The following is a 16,896-nucleotide window of genomic DNA, read 5'->3' as shown; positions in this document are numbered from 1 at the left end:
AGGGTTTCACCGTTGTCAGTGGCTACCTCCCATCCTCTCAGTGAAAGCGATTGCATATGCTCTGTCACAGCATAGCGGAATTCAGCTGTCGGTTCTCGGTCAGGCCGGAATAAAATCCATTGATCCTTTTGCGTCTGTCACTAACGCCCCGCCTGCTAGGAGTTTGAAGCACGTCACAGTCATTCAATCATTGAATCCTACTCAGAATACCACAGACAAGGTTAGACCTTCCGAATTCTCTTGAATGCCGCCATCAGTTCTTGCCTATACCACGAAGATTCCGGTTAAAGAATCCAAGAGATATTCACTAAGCCTCAGATGCTTGTAGAACAAGAATGGTTGTCAGTCACCTTGTTCATAGGTGAGAATAGTGATGAGTGTCAATCATCACATTCATCAAGTTGAAGAACAAGTGATATCTTGGACAAAGAACAAGCGAAATTGAATAGAAGAACAATAGTAATTGCATTAATACTCGAGGTACAGCAGAGCTCCACACCTTAATCTATGGTGTGTAGAAACTCCACCGTTGAAAATACATAAGAACAAGGTCTAGGCATGGCCGAATGGCCAGCCTCCCAAATGATCTAAGATAGCATAAAACTCAAAGATAGCTACCAAGATGTCAAATACAATAGCAAAAGGTCCTACTTATAGAAAACTAGTAGCCTAAGGTGTACAAAGATGAGTAAATGACATAAAAATCCACTTCCGGGCCCACTTGGTGTGTGCTTGGGCTGAGCAATGAAGCATTTTCGTGTAGAGACTCTTCTTGGAGTTAAACGCCAGCTTTTATGCCAGTTTGGGCGTTTAACTCCCAATTAGGTGCCAGTTCCGGCGTTTAACGCTGGAATTTCTTGAGGTGACTTTGAACGCCGGTTTGGGCCATCAAATCTTGGGCAAAGTATGGACTATCATATATTGCTGGAAAGCCCAGGATGTCTACTTTCCAACGCCGTTGAGAGCGCGCCAATTGGGCTTCTGTAGCTCCAGAAAATCCACTTCGAGTGCAGGGAGGTCAGAATCCAACAGCATCTGCAGTCCTTTTGAGTCTCTAGATCAGATTTTTGCTCAGATCCCTCAATTTCAGCCAGAAAATACCTGAAATCACAGAAAAACACACAAACTCATAGTAAAGTCCAGAAAAGTGAATTTTAACTAAAAACTAATAAAAATATACTAAAAACTAACTAGATCATACTAAAAACATACCAAAAACAATGCCAAAAAGCGTACAAATTATCCGCTCATCAAGGAGCGGAGGAAGGGTGGATTGGTTAGGTGTTAATGTTAGGTTTAAAGTAAGTAAGTTTATGGTACCTAAGTCACCTATCCCTTTTATGGCTTCTGCTTAGAGTTTAAGTTTTATAACTGCATGTTGGAGTTCTAGGATTACCTCTGGTATTTCCAAGACCTTATATATTATATGCGTGGCACCTTTACCATGCTGAGAACCTCCGATTCTCACCATACTGTGTTGTTATTTTCAGATGCAGGTCGAGAGGCTCCTCGCTAGGCGTTTGGATTCCTGAAGCGGAGTAGTCCCTGGGTTATTTTGGGTTTTCAATTTGTATATATATGTACATATGTACTTAGCTTGTGATGCGTGAGCATCTTCTCTATCTTTTCCTAGTGAATTTGCACTTAAATTGTTGAGTTTAATTAAAAATTAATTATATTTTAGCCACTATGGATGCTATTTTGAGTTTTGTGCAATTTTATTTAGTTCAGGTAGCATTCGGCAGAATTTGATGGAGTTTCTACAGCACAAGAATCAAAGGAGATGGCTGCGAGGAGCGACGCGCACGTGTGCCTGACGCGTGCGCGTGATTTGGAAGTTTCCATGGCGACGCGTGCGCGTGATTTGGAAGTTTCCATGGCGACGCGTGCGCCTGACTGACGCGAACGAGTGAATTGAAGATTTACTCAGCAATGCGTGATAAACCACTATTTTATGGTTTATCTTGTGCTCAATTGAGTGGTTTTTATCAAGCATTTGCCCACTTATTCATATGATTTGCATGGTTTTACATTCTCCTCCCTGATTTTGTGCTATGATTGAAAGCATGTTTCTTTGGTCTTAATTTAGTTCATTTTAAATCCTCTCTTATTATCATTCGATGCCTTGATATGTGTGTTAAGTGATTTCAAGAATTACAGGCCAAGAATGGCTTAGAGGAAGAAAAGAGAGCATGCAAAAGTGGAAGGAATATAAGAAGTTGAAGGAACTGCAAAGCTGTCAGTCTGACCCTCTCGCACTAAAACCATTATAACATGAGCTACAGAGGTCCAAATGATGCGGTTCCACTTGTGTTGGAAAGCTAACATTCGGGGCTTCGATTTGATATATAATTTGCCATAGTGGCCGTACCGCTAGGTGACAGGAACGCGTGCTCCACGCGGACGCGTTGCAGTGACGAAAAACCAGCGTGGTAGATTTCATAACCAACGAATTATGGGCTGTTTCTGACCCAGTTTTTGGCTCAGAAGACACAGATTAGAGGCTATAAAGTGGGAAAGTCCATCCATTCATAACAGAGATTGATAATTCACTTTTCACAATTTAGATATAGTTTTTAGAGAGAGAGGTTCTCTCCTCTCTCTTAGGATTTAGGATTTAGATTTTTAGAATTAGGATTCCTCTCAGTTTATGGTTATTTCTCAATTTCAGGTTCAATGTTCTTCAATTTATATTTCTCTTCTACTTTTAGATACTCTAATACTTTTATCTGTTAATTACTTATGTTGCTCATTTGATTTATGAATCTTTCCATGTTAGGACTTAAATTTATGTTTAAATGCAATTTGAGGTATTTCAGATTTATGATTGTTTTATTCTATTTAAGATTGCTTTTAATTTAATTTAGATAATTTCTTCCCTTTGGCTCTGGTTAAGTAATTGGTGACGCTTGAGTTATCAAATAAAGCAGTGGTTGAAATTGGGAGTTGCTGATTAATTTGAGTTCCAATAACTCTAGCCTTTCCAAAGGAAAGACTGGGACTTGAGGATTAAATTAATTAGTCCACTTGACTTAACTAAATGGGATTAAAATCCAATTCTCATCACAATTGATAAGGATAGGACTTCCAGTTCTTATACCTTGCCAAGAGTTTTATTATTTATTTAAATTAATTCCTTACAATTTACTTTCTTGCCATTTACTATTCTTGCTTTTTATCTTATACATTAAAAACCCAAAGTTTTACCTTTTTCATAGCTAATAATAAGTCATAACTCCCTGCAATTCCTTGAGAAGATGACCCGAGGTTTAAATACTCGGTTATCAATTTTATTGGGTTTGCTTAAGTGACAAACAAAACGTTTGCAAGAAAGGACTTTTGTTGGTTTAGAAGCTATACTTGCAACGAGAATTTATTCTGAATTCTAGACCACACAAAAGTTCTCTCTTCAAAATGGCGCCGTTGTCGGGGAATTGCAAACGTGTGCCTTATTATTGGTTATTGTAAATATTTTTCAAAAAAAAAAATAATTTCATATTTTTATTTTAAAATTTTATCTTATCTTATCTTATTTTAAAATCAAATTTCAAAATTTAAATCTTTTTCAAAAAAAATCATATCTTTTTCAAAACCCTATCTTATCTTATTTCAAAAATCATATCTTTTTCAAAATATTTTTCTTATCTTTCTCTTTTTCTTATCTTTTTCAAAATATTTTCTTTTTGTTAGTTTTTGTTTTTATTTTCTCCTACTACTATGAATTCTCACCCTTCTGGCTTCAAGTTTGATTCCAATGTTGTTGTTAGGAATGGACACTATAATGATAACAAGAATATGCATCAAGGTCAAAGCAATCGAAGATGGACGGAGCCAAGAGGATCTGATCAACCCTTTAGGCAACAACACCTTCCAAGATATCATGGACGAAGACCACTCTACAATGCATACCAAAATAATAGATATCCTTAACACAGCTTCGGACCACCATACTCACAAGCCCCTTTCCACCATTCTCCTCCATCTGACCCTAACCCATATCCACCATACCAACCATCCTATGAACCGTATGAACCATATATCGAACCACCCAAATTCCACCCCAATTACTCCCAAGAACCACCACCTCAATATACACCATCTCCATATCCATCAATCCAAGAGCACTATGATCCTACTTATGATAGCCAAGCGCAACAAGAATCAAGGGATCATTTCAAGGAATCAGTGGATCAATTTCATGCAACCCTTCATCAATTGAACCAAGCGATAAATCAATTAGCTTTCCGACTTTCGGACACTCAAGGGACCCCCATGGCTTCATGTGGACAATCTAATGAAGAACGTAGCATGAAGGAGAAGTTAGAAACTCTAGTGGACAGTGAGCAGCACGATTTTGTACTGGAACAATTGGAAGAAGCTACGCCCACCATTGAAGAGGAAGAAGTGGTTGAAGACTTAGGAGATGCAGAACCTCCATGGGAAATTTAAGTCATAGAGCCTCCTTTAAAGACGTTTGAAATTGATTTCGAGGAGGGTGTACAACCTCCAAGGCGTCTTATGGTTGAAGACTTTGAATGGGATGATCAAGAGATGGATTCAATCATTGATGAATTCTTATCTACATTTGAATCCTCTTCCATTGGACTTGATATGGAGTTTAAAGAAGAAGAAGCACAACCTCCCATACCCTTGGTAAACAATGAAGAAGAAATTGAATTGGAAGAAAGCCACCAAGAGGAAGAGGTTGAAATTGAAGAAGCTTACAAAGAGGTGGAAGTTGTCAGAGAAGATCACAAGGGAGTGGAGCTTGCAAATTCATTAGAAATATCTCTCCCAAGACCATTACCGTCCAACACAATGTTCAAGTGGGTAAAATTCCTATCCTTATCCTTTACTTTCCCACTTGAATATGGGCTACTAGAGACGGATGGTCAGCTTAGAGCTCTTTGTGGCATTAAGAGTAAGAGGAAGATGGTCAGTGGTAAGAATTGTCCTGCAAAGTTCATTATGGTTAGAAGCTTTAAGTTTAAACGCAAGGTTGGTATAGAGCTCAGTTGAATGGGTCTAAGAAGTTATTTGGCAGCTCCCCTGAGGATTCTAGAAAGTTATTTGACAGCTCTCCTGAGGATTCAGACTGCTTGCCACCCGGATGGAATCATGATAATCAACTTGAAGATGGGTGTAGAAACAAGATTTGGGATCCAGGAATATATGAGGATCAACTTTGGGAGCTCAAAGCTTGTGGAGAACTTCATCAACGCTTGGTAAATTTACTTGGTATTGATAGAGCTTATTGGAAGTCCAAGCATTAGTGGAAGTTTCAGGATGAGTTCAAGCATAAGCCACCATAACAGGGAGCTCACCAAATGTCCAACTTAAGGACTTTAACTAAAAGTGCTAGGTGGGAGACAACCCACCATGGTATAATCGTCCCTTTTCGGTTTTAATTCTAGTCTATTTTGTTTGTTTTTGAATTTTTATTGAACCTGGAATTTCGCATAACATTCATATTAGCATTGCATTCGCATACTGCATCAAAAAAAAATGCACGCGACGCGGCAGCGTCGCTGACGTGTCCGCGTCACCAGTGCATTGGAAAGAAAAGAAAAGTAAACAGAGAGTCACGTGAGAGCGTGGCTGGAGGCGTGCCTTTGGCACAACTCATCCCACGCGACCGCGTCGTTGACGCGTCCGCGTCTCATGGGAAAAATTCCTCCCACGTGTCCGTGTCACTCATGCGGACGCGTGACCTGAAATTCAACGTAAGAAAGGGTGCACGACAGAAAGTTGTGCTGGAGTGGTGCTGGATTGGTGCTGAACGTGCAAGCCTTACCACGCGGACGCATGGCTGACGCGTCCGCGTCACATTCCTATAATGGCCACTCACGCGATCCCGTCAACCACGCGACCGCGTCGCCTAGGAATTTGGCAATGATGAATTTTGAACAGAGAGTTGTGCGAGCGCGAGGCTGCCCTCACGCCAATAGCACAAAATGCGTCACGCGTCCGCGTGACCGACGCGACCGCGTCGATTAATTTAAGCGCAAGTCGTGCGACCGCGTCCGCGACGCGTCCGCGTCGCGTGCGCCGCATAGCTTTCCCTAAATTGCCAAAATATCTTATCTCTTTTTCCCCAATCCTAATTTTTACTTCTCCCTTCTTATTTCTTTCTTCTTATTTCTTTCTTCCTCCTTTCTTACTTTCTTTTTCTTTTCCATTGGTGTTAAATTTTCTTATTCAGCTGTTGTATCTTTTCTAGTATTATCTTGGTGCTTAGTGACTTGTTTTATTCTTGTTAGGTAATATTAATTAAATCAATGTCTATCTTTTATACCTGTATTACTTTTGCATTGACATGAATTTATATTATCTCTCTTTACCCACTCTCTTTCCCATTGTTGCAATTTTTGCACTTTTGATTTGCCATGTGCCCCTACTGTTTTCTCACTTGCATGTTGTAGCTACCATGTAATTGAGACCCTTATTATCTGGCATTCACACCCATATTTTATTTATTTTCTCATCCTTATTTTTGGGTTACTTTCCTTTCTTTTTCTCTTCTTTCAGGATGGCCACCACGAAGAGTGAGAAAAAGCTTCTTAATGGGGAGACAGGCAAGTCACTCTGCATAATCTATAGAGAAAGACATCAGTTGGAGCAGCCCGTCCACTTGTACATCTTAGCATGCACCGAGGACGGTGCAATCTTTAAGTGTGGGGAGGTCGATACCGATCTCCATGGTTAGCTATTTTCTTCTTTTCGACACCATTGTTTCATTTGTAGTTCATTGTTGCATTTGCATGTTGCATTGCATGTTTGTTTGATTTTATGCATTTAGCTTGCTTGCTTAAAGTAATAAGTTTCTTTTTAAGATCCTATTTTTGAAAAAAAAATTCACTAATTCAAAAAAAAAAAGAAAAAAAGAAAAAAAAGAAAAAGAAAAAAAAAAGAAGAAAAAAAAAAGAAATTCATTAAGTAATTAAATAAGGGGACAAAAATTATCCCAATGCAAAAATTAAAGAATCAATGCACATGGGATAAAATCAAAAATAAAATTGGTGCATGAGTATGTAACACACAAGTGGGAAAATTGGGCAGCTAGGCAAGATTTCTAGATTATATAGAGTATGTATATGTTAGGTGACATCTTAGACTAATCAAGGGTTCAATTATTAGCTCACTTAGCCTTATATATATACCCTTACCCTTACCTTAGCCCCATTACAACCTTGAAAAAGACCTCATGATGTTTGCATTGCTACATTAAATATTTGTTGATTGGTTAGATGAAAAATAAAGTTTAGAAAGCATGATTAGAGAAGAATAGAGTGATTAACCCTAGACACTTGAGAGATTAGAGTGATATACACTACTAGTGAGGGTTCAATGCTTGATTCTATGTTCCCTACTTTCATGAGCTATCTTCTTACAAGTTTACTTGTCTTTTATTGTGTAATTTGAATTAGTAGAATTTGATTCATATTTGTCTTGGAGAACTTATTTGCTTTTAACCAAGTAAGTACAAACATTTTGCATGTAGTTGCATTCACATAGATAGGTTGCATTGCATACTCTCTATCATTCATCTTCACTCCTTTATAACTTCTCTTGAGCTTAGCATGAGGACATGCTAATGTTTAAGTGTGGGAAGGTTGATAAACCACTATTTTATGGTTTATCTTGTGCTCAATTGAGTGGTTTTTATCAAGCCTTTATCCACTTATTCATATGATTTGCATGGTTTTACATTCTCCTTCCTGATTTTGTGCTATGATTGAAAGCATATTTCTTTGGTCTTAATTTAGTTCATTTTAAATCCTTTCTTATTATCAGTCGATGCCTTGATATGTGTGTTAAGTGATTTCAAGAATTACAGGGCAAGAATGGCTTAGATGATGAAAAGGGAGCATGCAAAAGTGGAAGGAATACAAGAAGTTGAAGGAACTGCAAAGTTGTCAGCCTGATCCTCTCGCACTAAAACCGTTATAACATGAGCTACAGAGGTCCAAATGATGCGGTTCCACTTGTGTTGAAAAGCTAACGTTTGGGGCTTCGATTTGATATATAATTTGCCATAGTGACCATACTGCTAGGCGATGTGAACGCGTGCTCCACACAGATGTGTCGCAGTGACGAAAAACCAGCGTGACAGATTTCATAACCAGTGAATTCTGGGCTGTTTCTGACCCAGTTTTCGGCCCAGAAGACACAGATTAGAGACTATAAAGTGGGGGAGTCCATCCATTCATAACAGAGATTGATAATTCACTTTTCACAATTTAGATGTAGTTTTTAGAGAGAGAGGTTATCTCCTCTCTCTTAGGATTTAGGATTTAGATTTTTAGAATTAGGATTTCTCTCAGTTTATGGTTATTTCTCAATTTCAGGTTCAATGTTCTTCAATTTATATGTCTCTTCTACTTTTAGATACTCTAATACTTTTATCTATTAATTACTTATGTTGCCCATTTGATTTATGAATCTTTCCATGTTAGGACTTAAATTTATGTTTAAATGCAATTTGAGGTATTTCAGATTTATGATTGTTTTATTCTATTTAAGATTGCTTTTAATTTAATTTAGATAATTTCTTCCCTTTGGCTCTGGTTAAGTAATTGGTGACGCTTGAGTTACCAAATAAAGCAGTGGTTGAAATTGGGAGTTGCTGATTAATTTGAGTTCCAATAACTCTAGCCTTTCCAAAGGAAAGACTGGGACTTGAGGATTAAATTAATTAGTCCACTTGACTTAACTAAATGGGATTAAAATCCAATTCTCATCACAATTGATAAGGATAGGACTTCCAGTTCTTATACCTTGCCAAGAGTTTTATTATTTATTTAAATTAATTCCTTACAATTTACTTTCTTGCCATTTACTATTCTTGCTTTTTATCTTATACACTAAAACTCAAAATTTTACCTTTTTCATAGCTAATAATAAGTCATACCTCCCTGCAATTCCTTGAGAAGACGACCCGAGGTTTAAATACTCGGTTATCAATTTTATTGGGTTTGCTTAAGTGACAAACAAAACGTTTGCAAGAAAGGACTTTTGTTGGTTTAGAAGCTATACTTGCAACGGGAATTTATTCTGAATTCTAGACCACACGAAAGTTCTCTCTTCAACGCGACCGCGCGGCTTGCGAAGAAGACCAGCGACGCGTACGCGTGACGTGCGCGATCTGCAGAATTTATAGAAATCACTGGCGTGGATTTTGGGCTGCGTTTTGACCCAGTTTCCGGCCCAGAAAACACAAATTGGAAGCTACAGAATGGACAAAAAAGTGGTCCACACCCATCAGCTGAAGATTTGATAATTAATTCAAATTTAAATTCAAATCTTAATTTGAAGAAAAAGATATTATTTTTAATTTTAGAGAATTAGATTTTAAAATTATTAGGATTAGTTATAAATAGAAACTATGTACATTTAGACAGATTGTTACCAGAACCCTTATTTTTCTTCTCTGGACTACGAGAAACTATTCCTTCATTGTTAAGGTTAGGAGCTCTGTCTATTTTCATAGATTGATTCGTTTGATCTTTTAATTTAATTCATGTCTTGTGTAACACCCTACCATACAGAGTCTTATGCTTAAGTCATAATTCAGAGATGGCAAGGTATTACGACCTCTAAAATAAAAATTAGTACGTATAGTAGTATGAATGATTGATTATAACTAGGAGACTTTGTAGAAAAAGGGGTAAACAAAAACCGCAACTCAAAAAGCGCAACACTCCGATCGTTAACGTAGCGAACAAGGATAAAGCAACGCGAGATTATATATATACAAAGGAGTGTCAAAAACAGGAATATCAAGACTCAAGATCCGGCTGCGAAGATAACCGGTCCGAGCATAGCAATAGATACATATGATAAAAATAAGGAAAACCCCAAAGGAAACCCAAAGGGACACAAATACATAAAACCTATTCTCCAAAATCTCCCATAAGAGGAGTCATCACAGTTTGTATTATTTAATGGAGATAAAAGTATCTAAGCAAAACGTATAAACCAAAACATAGTCCCGAGAACAAAGGATCTTCGCAAATCTAGAAGTCTCCAGCATGCCTCAGCGGGAAACCTCACGTCCTGCATCTGAAAACCACAAAATCCGCATGGGTGAGAACCAGAAGTCCCCAGCATGGTAACAGCTTCCACATATATAATACATAATAATAGAGGAAAGCCGAAGGCAATCCTAGAACTTCCTCCAGATAATATCAAGCTTATAAACAAGCTAAACCGTATAAGGGCATATGACTAAAGATTCTTCAGTCTAACTAATACTTCCCTTTCCAATTCCTTCAAACCTCCCAACCACCAGCAGGAGTATAATGTAGCAAACACAATTATATCAAACAAAGAATATACACATAGGAGCAGTTAAGACATTTAGACAACTAGCAAGTAATATGCAATCAAATAGGCAATCTCAAACGATTCACATAGTATGCATATGATGAATGCCTGTCCCTAGTGGCTGATGATATCATCTTGTCGGTTATAGAGCCAACCCGACAAGTCCTGGTCGCTAACCATTGGACTGTCCCTCTGTCGCGCATCCCCAACTCGAGTTATACTCGTTATAAACTTGATCATAAACATGATCCATATCCATCACCCTCACTGGTGAATATTTCGGGGGCGAGCTCATCCGGGTCTTTCACAGTGCCCGGCCACACTTACGACATAGGGTCAACAGAGTCTCGAGCCTCCACCTGGAGCACGTGGTGGCTAGCCACTGCTACTACCCAGGGAAACTCGTATCTCTGATAGTGGAAGTGCAACTCACAATTATCAATAATTCAGCATCAACATGCATGAATTCTCATCCATGGATCAACATCCATATCAGCCATCCGGCTCACGGTTAAATCCATAACCAGCCAATATTCATAGCATACACAGCTATTCCGGCTCACGGTTAAATCCATAACCAGCCATTTCATTAACATTTACAGTCTTTCGGCCCATGGCATAACAAGCACTTCCACCACCATCCTCCGCATCTCACATAATCATATTGATCCTCATTGATCGTTCATTTTTCCCTTGCTTCACTCGCAAGTTACCTCATTCACTAGCCTCTTCTTAACAGCTAGGCATGTCATAATGATTTAAGACGTAAATGGTGAGATCGGAGGCTTAGAAGTATGAGATTTGGCTTTTAAAACTCAAAAATCAACTTTGGGATGAAAACAGGGCCGCGCGTACGCGCACTCCACGCGCACGCGTGGATGGCCTCAAGAACTCATCGACGCGCAAGCGTCATGCACGCTAACGCGTGGATTCCAAAATTTGCCAATCGACGCGCACGCGCCAACCACGCGCACGCGTGGGTGTTCTCGTGCCCCAGGCACAACACTGGCACAATTCTGGCATAACTCTCTGGAAAATGGCTGGGCATTGGGTGCAGCACAATCGGCGCGCCCGCGCACATCACGCGTACGCGTGGATGGCACTTTTTCGGAAGATCGGCGCGCACGCGCCAGGTGCGCCCACGCGCAAGGGGTCATTCTGCTAAAAATTTTTCTAAGTTAAAAGCTGCAGAATTCACAGATTTAAACCCCAATCTTCCAACGGACATAACTTACTCATTTTAAATCGTTTTTCACCCGTTCTTCGAACGGCATGGACATCCCGGATCCAATTTTATTTCTAAACAGATTTGGTACAAAACGGAGATCCGTAGTCCAAGTTATGTCCCGTCAAAGTATGCCCAAAAACCATATTTTCATACAAAACCACAATATGCCATTTTCAAAACAAACCATTTTCAACTCTTTTCAAAATCAATCAAAACATGCCAATTTCATCCCCTTTCTTTGAAATCAATCAAAATGTATCAAATTCAACATCAAGCCTCCTCAACTCACACATTGACACATTACCACAAATTACCAAAATCACTATCTCATCATTTTAACCCACTTCACCCAAGTGGCTCAAATTCAAACATATTGACATATCATAAACTATTCCTCATGCCAATTCTCAACAACACCAATTCCAATAAATCATTATTGTACACAATCAACATCATACTCACCATCAACATGGTTCAACCCACAATTCAACCATAACCAATCATCAAGCATATATCACAACATGCATATTTCTCATACATCATACCACCAAGGCATCAATAATCATCATCACATATATGACCACATCATATATCTCAATCATTCAACAACATCAACAATTCAATGCCTATCTTAGGGCCTCTAGCCTAAGTATTTCCTACCACATTACATATTAGATACGGGAAACCGAAACCATACCTTAGCCGAATTTCCCAAGCTCCACCGGAGCACTTCCAAACCACTTATCCACAAGCTCTCAAGGCCTCAACACCTCCAAGAACAGATTTTTCACCACCAAACCCTTTCCAAGCTTTTCAAAGTCACCAATCAAGCTCCAATATCCACACATACACAACCTAAGCCACAACCATCATACCCATACACAACATCTCAAAACCCAAACATCATAAAATCACAAAATACACTAGGGTTGAGAATCTTACCACACCCAAGGTCCAAGGAGACAAGATTAACCTTCTCCTTCAAGAGAGTTGGGTCCTATAACATCAAAGAACCCAAAATCTCAACATTTAACCCATGAAACTCAAAAATAAGGGCTGGAATTTCGAACAGAAACTTGTGGCTTACCTCAAGATTGATTATATGGGTTTTGTAGAGCTCTCCGCGGTGAACGCGTGGCCGCAAACGGAGCGACAATCGGAGCTCTAGATCAAAAGTTATGGTGATTTGAAGATCAACCAAGGGAGAGAACTTGAGAGAGTGTTCTTCCTCCCCTTCTCCCTAAGTTCAGCGTGTTTTAGTGTATTGTGAGGAGAGAGAGTGCTGAAAACTAGGGTTTTGGTTAAGTTATGTTGGGCCAAGGGCCCACTTTGGGTCCGGTTGGCCCGGTTTGGCCCGTTCGGTCCAATCTTGGTCCGAATTCTATAAAATTGGTACCAAAAATTCTCGTCTCAGTCTCCTCTATCACATTTAGCCATAAAAATCACATTTTAGGCTTTCTAGAATAAATTCTCATTTATGGGTTAATTAGCCGTTAATTAACCGGGTTTTACATCTTGATTTATATTTCAATAATTGTTTTCGCTCTTTATTTTATGAACGTGGGTGGAACGAAAGTATGACCCATGTTTTAATTGAGTTCTCGTAAAACTTGGAAAAGCTCTTTACTTAAACAACAGCTTGAAAACATATTATACTGAATTTCTAATTGTTTGTATTTAACGGAATACGTGACATATAATCCCCTTATTTCTGGATAATTAGGATTCTTTTGGCATATAAACTAGAAATTGATCATCACCCTCTAATTGGATTTAATTGACCAAGGAATTGACAGTTGATGAATTTTAGAGGAGACTAGAAAAGTCTAAGGAATTAGGGTATAGTCACATATAGTTTGCCATGAAATTAAATCTTGCATGATTAAATTAGTTAGTAGTAAAAGTTAATCTGGAAAATAGATAACTCTGAACCCTTAACTGTTCTCTCAATATTTTATTCCCAACTGCTGCTTGCTTTCTAAAATTCCTAATTTACTGTTTAATGCTCTTTGAATACCAAAACACTATTTTTTGCTTGCCTAACTAATCCTATCAAACGCTATTGTTGCTTGATCCATCAATCCTCGTGGGATTGACCCTTACTCACGTAAGGTATTACTTGGTACGACCCGGTGCACTTGCCAGTTAGTTGTGGGTTATAAAATACCGCACCAAGTTTTTGACACCCAAAAAAAAATATTTTAATTAAATTTTAATATAAAAAAAGTATTTCAAAAATAATTTTTTAATAAATAGCACTAATATTTTTCTTATTTTCTGAAATTAAGTTTGGTGTTGTGATTTATTATTTAGTATTTTTATTTTATTATTTTACACAGATCACCTCACTGGGAATTCTCTGCACTCTGACATAGAGATTCTCATTCTTTCTTGTTTTCTGCTTGTTTATGCACAGGAACAGAGACAAAGAACATCTTTTAGACCTTGATCCTGAACCCGAAAGGACTTTCAGGCAGTGTTTACAACAAGCAAAGCTTTACAAGGCTGCAGAATCCACTATGGATCCGAATAATACTGAGAATGCCAATGGGGCAAAACCGAATGGGAATGAGCAACAAAGGAGAGTGCTTGGCTCTTACTCTTTGATGTGCGGAAAACGATCCGACACAAAACTCACCGGCAAGTGTACCGGGTCGCATCAAGTAATAATAACTCACATGAGTGAGGTCGATCCCACAGGGATTGAAGGATTGAGCAATTTTAGTTTAGTGGTTGATTTAGTCAAGCGAATCAAGTTTTGGTTGAGTGGTTTGTATTTAACAGAAGCTAAATTGCTTGGAATGTAAAGGGAGAGGGGAGAATTACAGTAAATTAAAGAGCAGGAAAGTAAACTTGCAGAATCTTAAAGAACAAGAAAGTAAATGACTGAAACTTAAAGTGCAAGAAATGTAAATTGTAGTAACTTAAAATGCAAGGAATATAAATTGCTTGAATGTAAAAGGGATTTAAGGAATGGGATTTCAGAATCTAAGCAAAGAGGAACTGAATTGCAACAATTAATAGAGCAGAAATTGAATTAGAAGCAATTAGAACTCAAACAGTAAGGAAATTAAGTGCAGCAAAGGTTCACAGAAGAACCAAAAGGAAATTGGGATCTCAGGACTCCAGAGACTAGGTAGTGGTGCACGAAATTGTGATCACTACTTTGTCCATATTCAAATAATCCCCGGCAATGGCTCCAAAGACTTGGAGCTCAATACCATGGCATAAACACAACTTCGCACAACTAACCAGCAAGTGCACTGGGTCATCCAAGTAATACCTTACGTGAGTAAGGGTCGATCCCACGGAGATTGTTGCTATGAAGCAAGCTATGGTCACCTTGTAAATCTCAGTCAGGCAGACTCAAATGGGTATGATGATGAATGAAAATAACATAAAAGATAAAGATAGAGATACTTATGTATATCATTGGTGAGAGCTTCAGATAAGCGTATGAAGATGCCTTCCCTTCCGTCTCTCTGCTTTCCTACTGTCTTCATCCAATCCTTCTTACTCCTTTCCATGGCAAGCTCGTGTAGGGTTTCACCGTTGTCAGTGGCTACCTCCCATCCTCTCAGTGAAAGCGATTGCATATGCTCTGTCACAGCATAGCGGAATTCAGCTGTCGGTTTTCGGTCAGGCCGGAATAAAATCCATTGATCCTTTTGCGTCTGTCACTAACGCCCCGCCTGCTAGGAGTTTGAAGCACGTCACAGTCATTCAATCATTGAATCCTACTCAGAATACCACAGAAAAGGTTAGACCTTCCGGATTCTCTTGAATGCCGCCATCAGTTCTTGCCTATACCACGAAGATTCCGGTTAAAGAATCCAAGAGATATTCACTAAGCCTCAGATGCTTGTAGAACAAGAATGGTTGTCAGTCACCTTGTTCATAGGTGAGAATGGTGATGAGTGTCAATCATCACATTCATCAAGTTGAAGAACAAGTGATATCTTGGACAAAGAACAAGCGGAATTGAATAGAAGAACAATAGTAATTGCATTAATACTTGAGGTACAGCAGAGCTCCACACCTTAATCTATGGTGTGTAGAAACTCCACCGTTGAAAATACATAAGAACAAGGTCTAGGCATGGCCGAATGGCCAGCCTCCCAAATGATCTAAGATAGCATAAAACTCAAAGATAGCTACCAAGATGTCAAATACAATAGCAAAAGGTCCTACTTATAGAAAACTAGTAGCCTAAGGTGTACAAAGATGAGTAAATGACATAAAGATCCACTTCCGGGCCCACTTGGTGTGTGCTTGGGCTGAGCAAATGAAGCATTTTCGTGTAGAGACTCCTCTTGGAGTTAAACGCCAGCTTTTATGCCAGTTTGGGCGTTTAACTCCCAATCAGGTGCCAGTTCCGGCGTTTAACGCTGGAATTTCTTGAGGTGACTTTGAACGCCGGTTTAGGCCATCAAATCTTGGGCAAAGTATGGACTATCATATATTGCTGGAAAGCCCAGGATGTCTACTTTCCAACGCCGTTGAGAGCGCGCCAATTGGGCTTCTGTAGCTCCAGAAAATCTACTTCGAGTGCAGGGAGGTCAGAATCCAACAGCATCTGCAGTCCTTTTGAGTCTCTGGATCAGATTTTTGCTCAGATCCCTCAATTTCAGCCAGAAAATACCTGAAATTACAGAAAAACACACAAACTCATAGTAAAGTCCAGAAAAGTGAATTTTAACTAAAAACTAATAAAAATATAATAAAAACTAACTAAAAGATACTAAAAACATACTAAAAACAATGCCAAAAAGCGTACAAATTATCCGCTCATCACAACACCAAACTTAAATTGTTGCTTGTCCCCAAGCAACTGAAGATCAAATAAGATAAAAAGAAGAGAATATGCAATGAACTCCAAAAACATCTATGAAGATCAGTATTAATTAGATGAGCGGGGCTTTTAGCTTTTTGCCTCTGAATAGTTTTGGCCTCTCACTTCATCCTTTGGAATTCAGAATGATTGGCTTCTTTAGGAACTCAGAGTCCAGATAGTGTTATTGATTCTCCTAGTTAAGTATGATGATTCTTGAACACAGCTACTTATTGAGTCTTGGCCGTGGCCCAAAGCACTCTGCCTTCCAGTATTACTACCGGATACATACATGCCACAGACACATAATTGGGTGAACCTTTTCAGATTGTGACTCAGCTTTGCTAAAGTCCCCAATTAGAGGTGTCCAGGGTTCTTAAGCACACTCTTTTTGCCTTGGATCACAACTTTATTTCTTTCTTTTTCTTTCTTTTTTTTTTCGTTTGCTTCCTCCTTTCTAATCTTTTTTTTTTCGTTTTCTTCTTTTTTTTTTGTATTCACTGCTTTTTCT

Source organism: Arachis stenosperma, chromosome 9 (assembly GCF_014773155.1).
Source record: "Arachis stenosperma cultivar V10309 chromosome 9, arast.V10309.gnm1.PFL2, whole genome shotgun sequence".
Lineage (NCBI taxonomy): Eukaryota > Viridiplantae > Streptophyta > Magnoliopsida > Fabales > Fabaceae > Arachis > Arachis stenosperma.
This window is presented reverse-complemented; position numbering follows the sequence as displayed.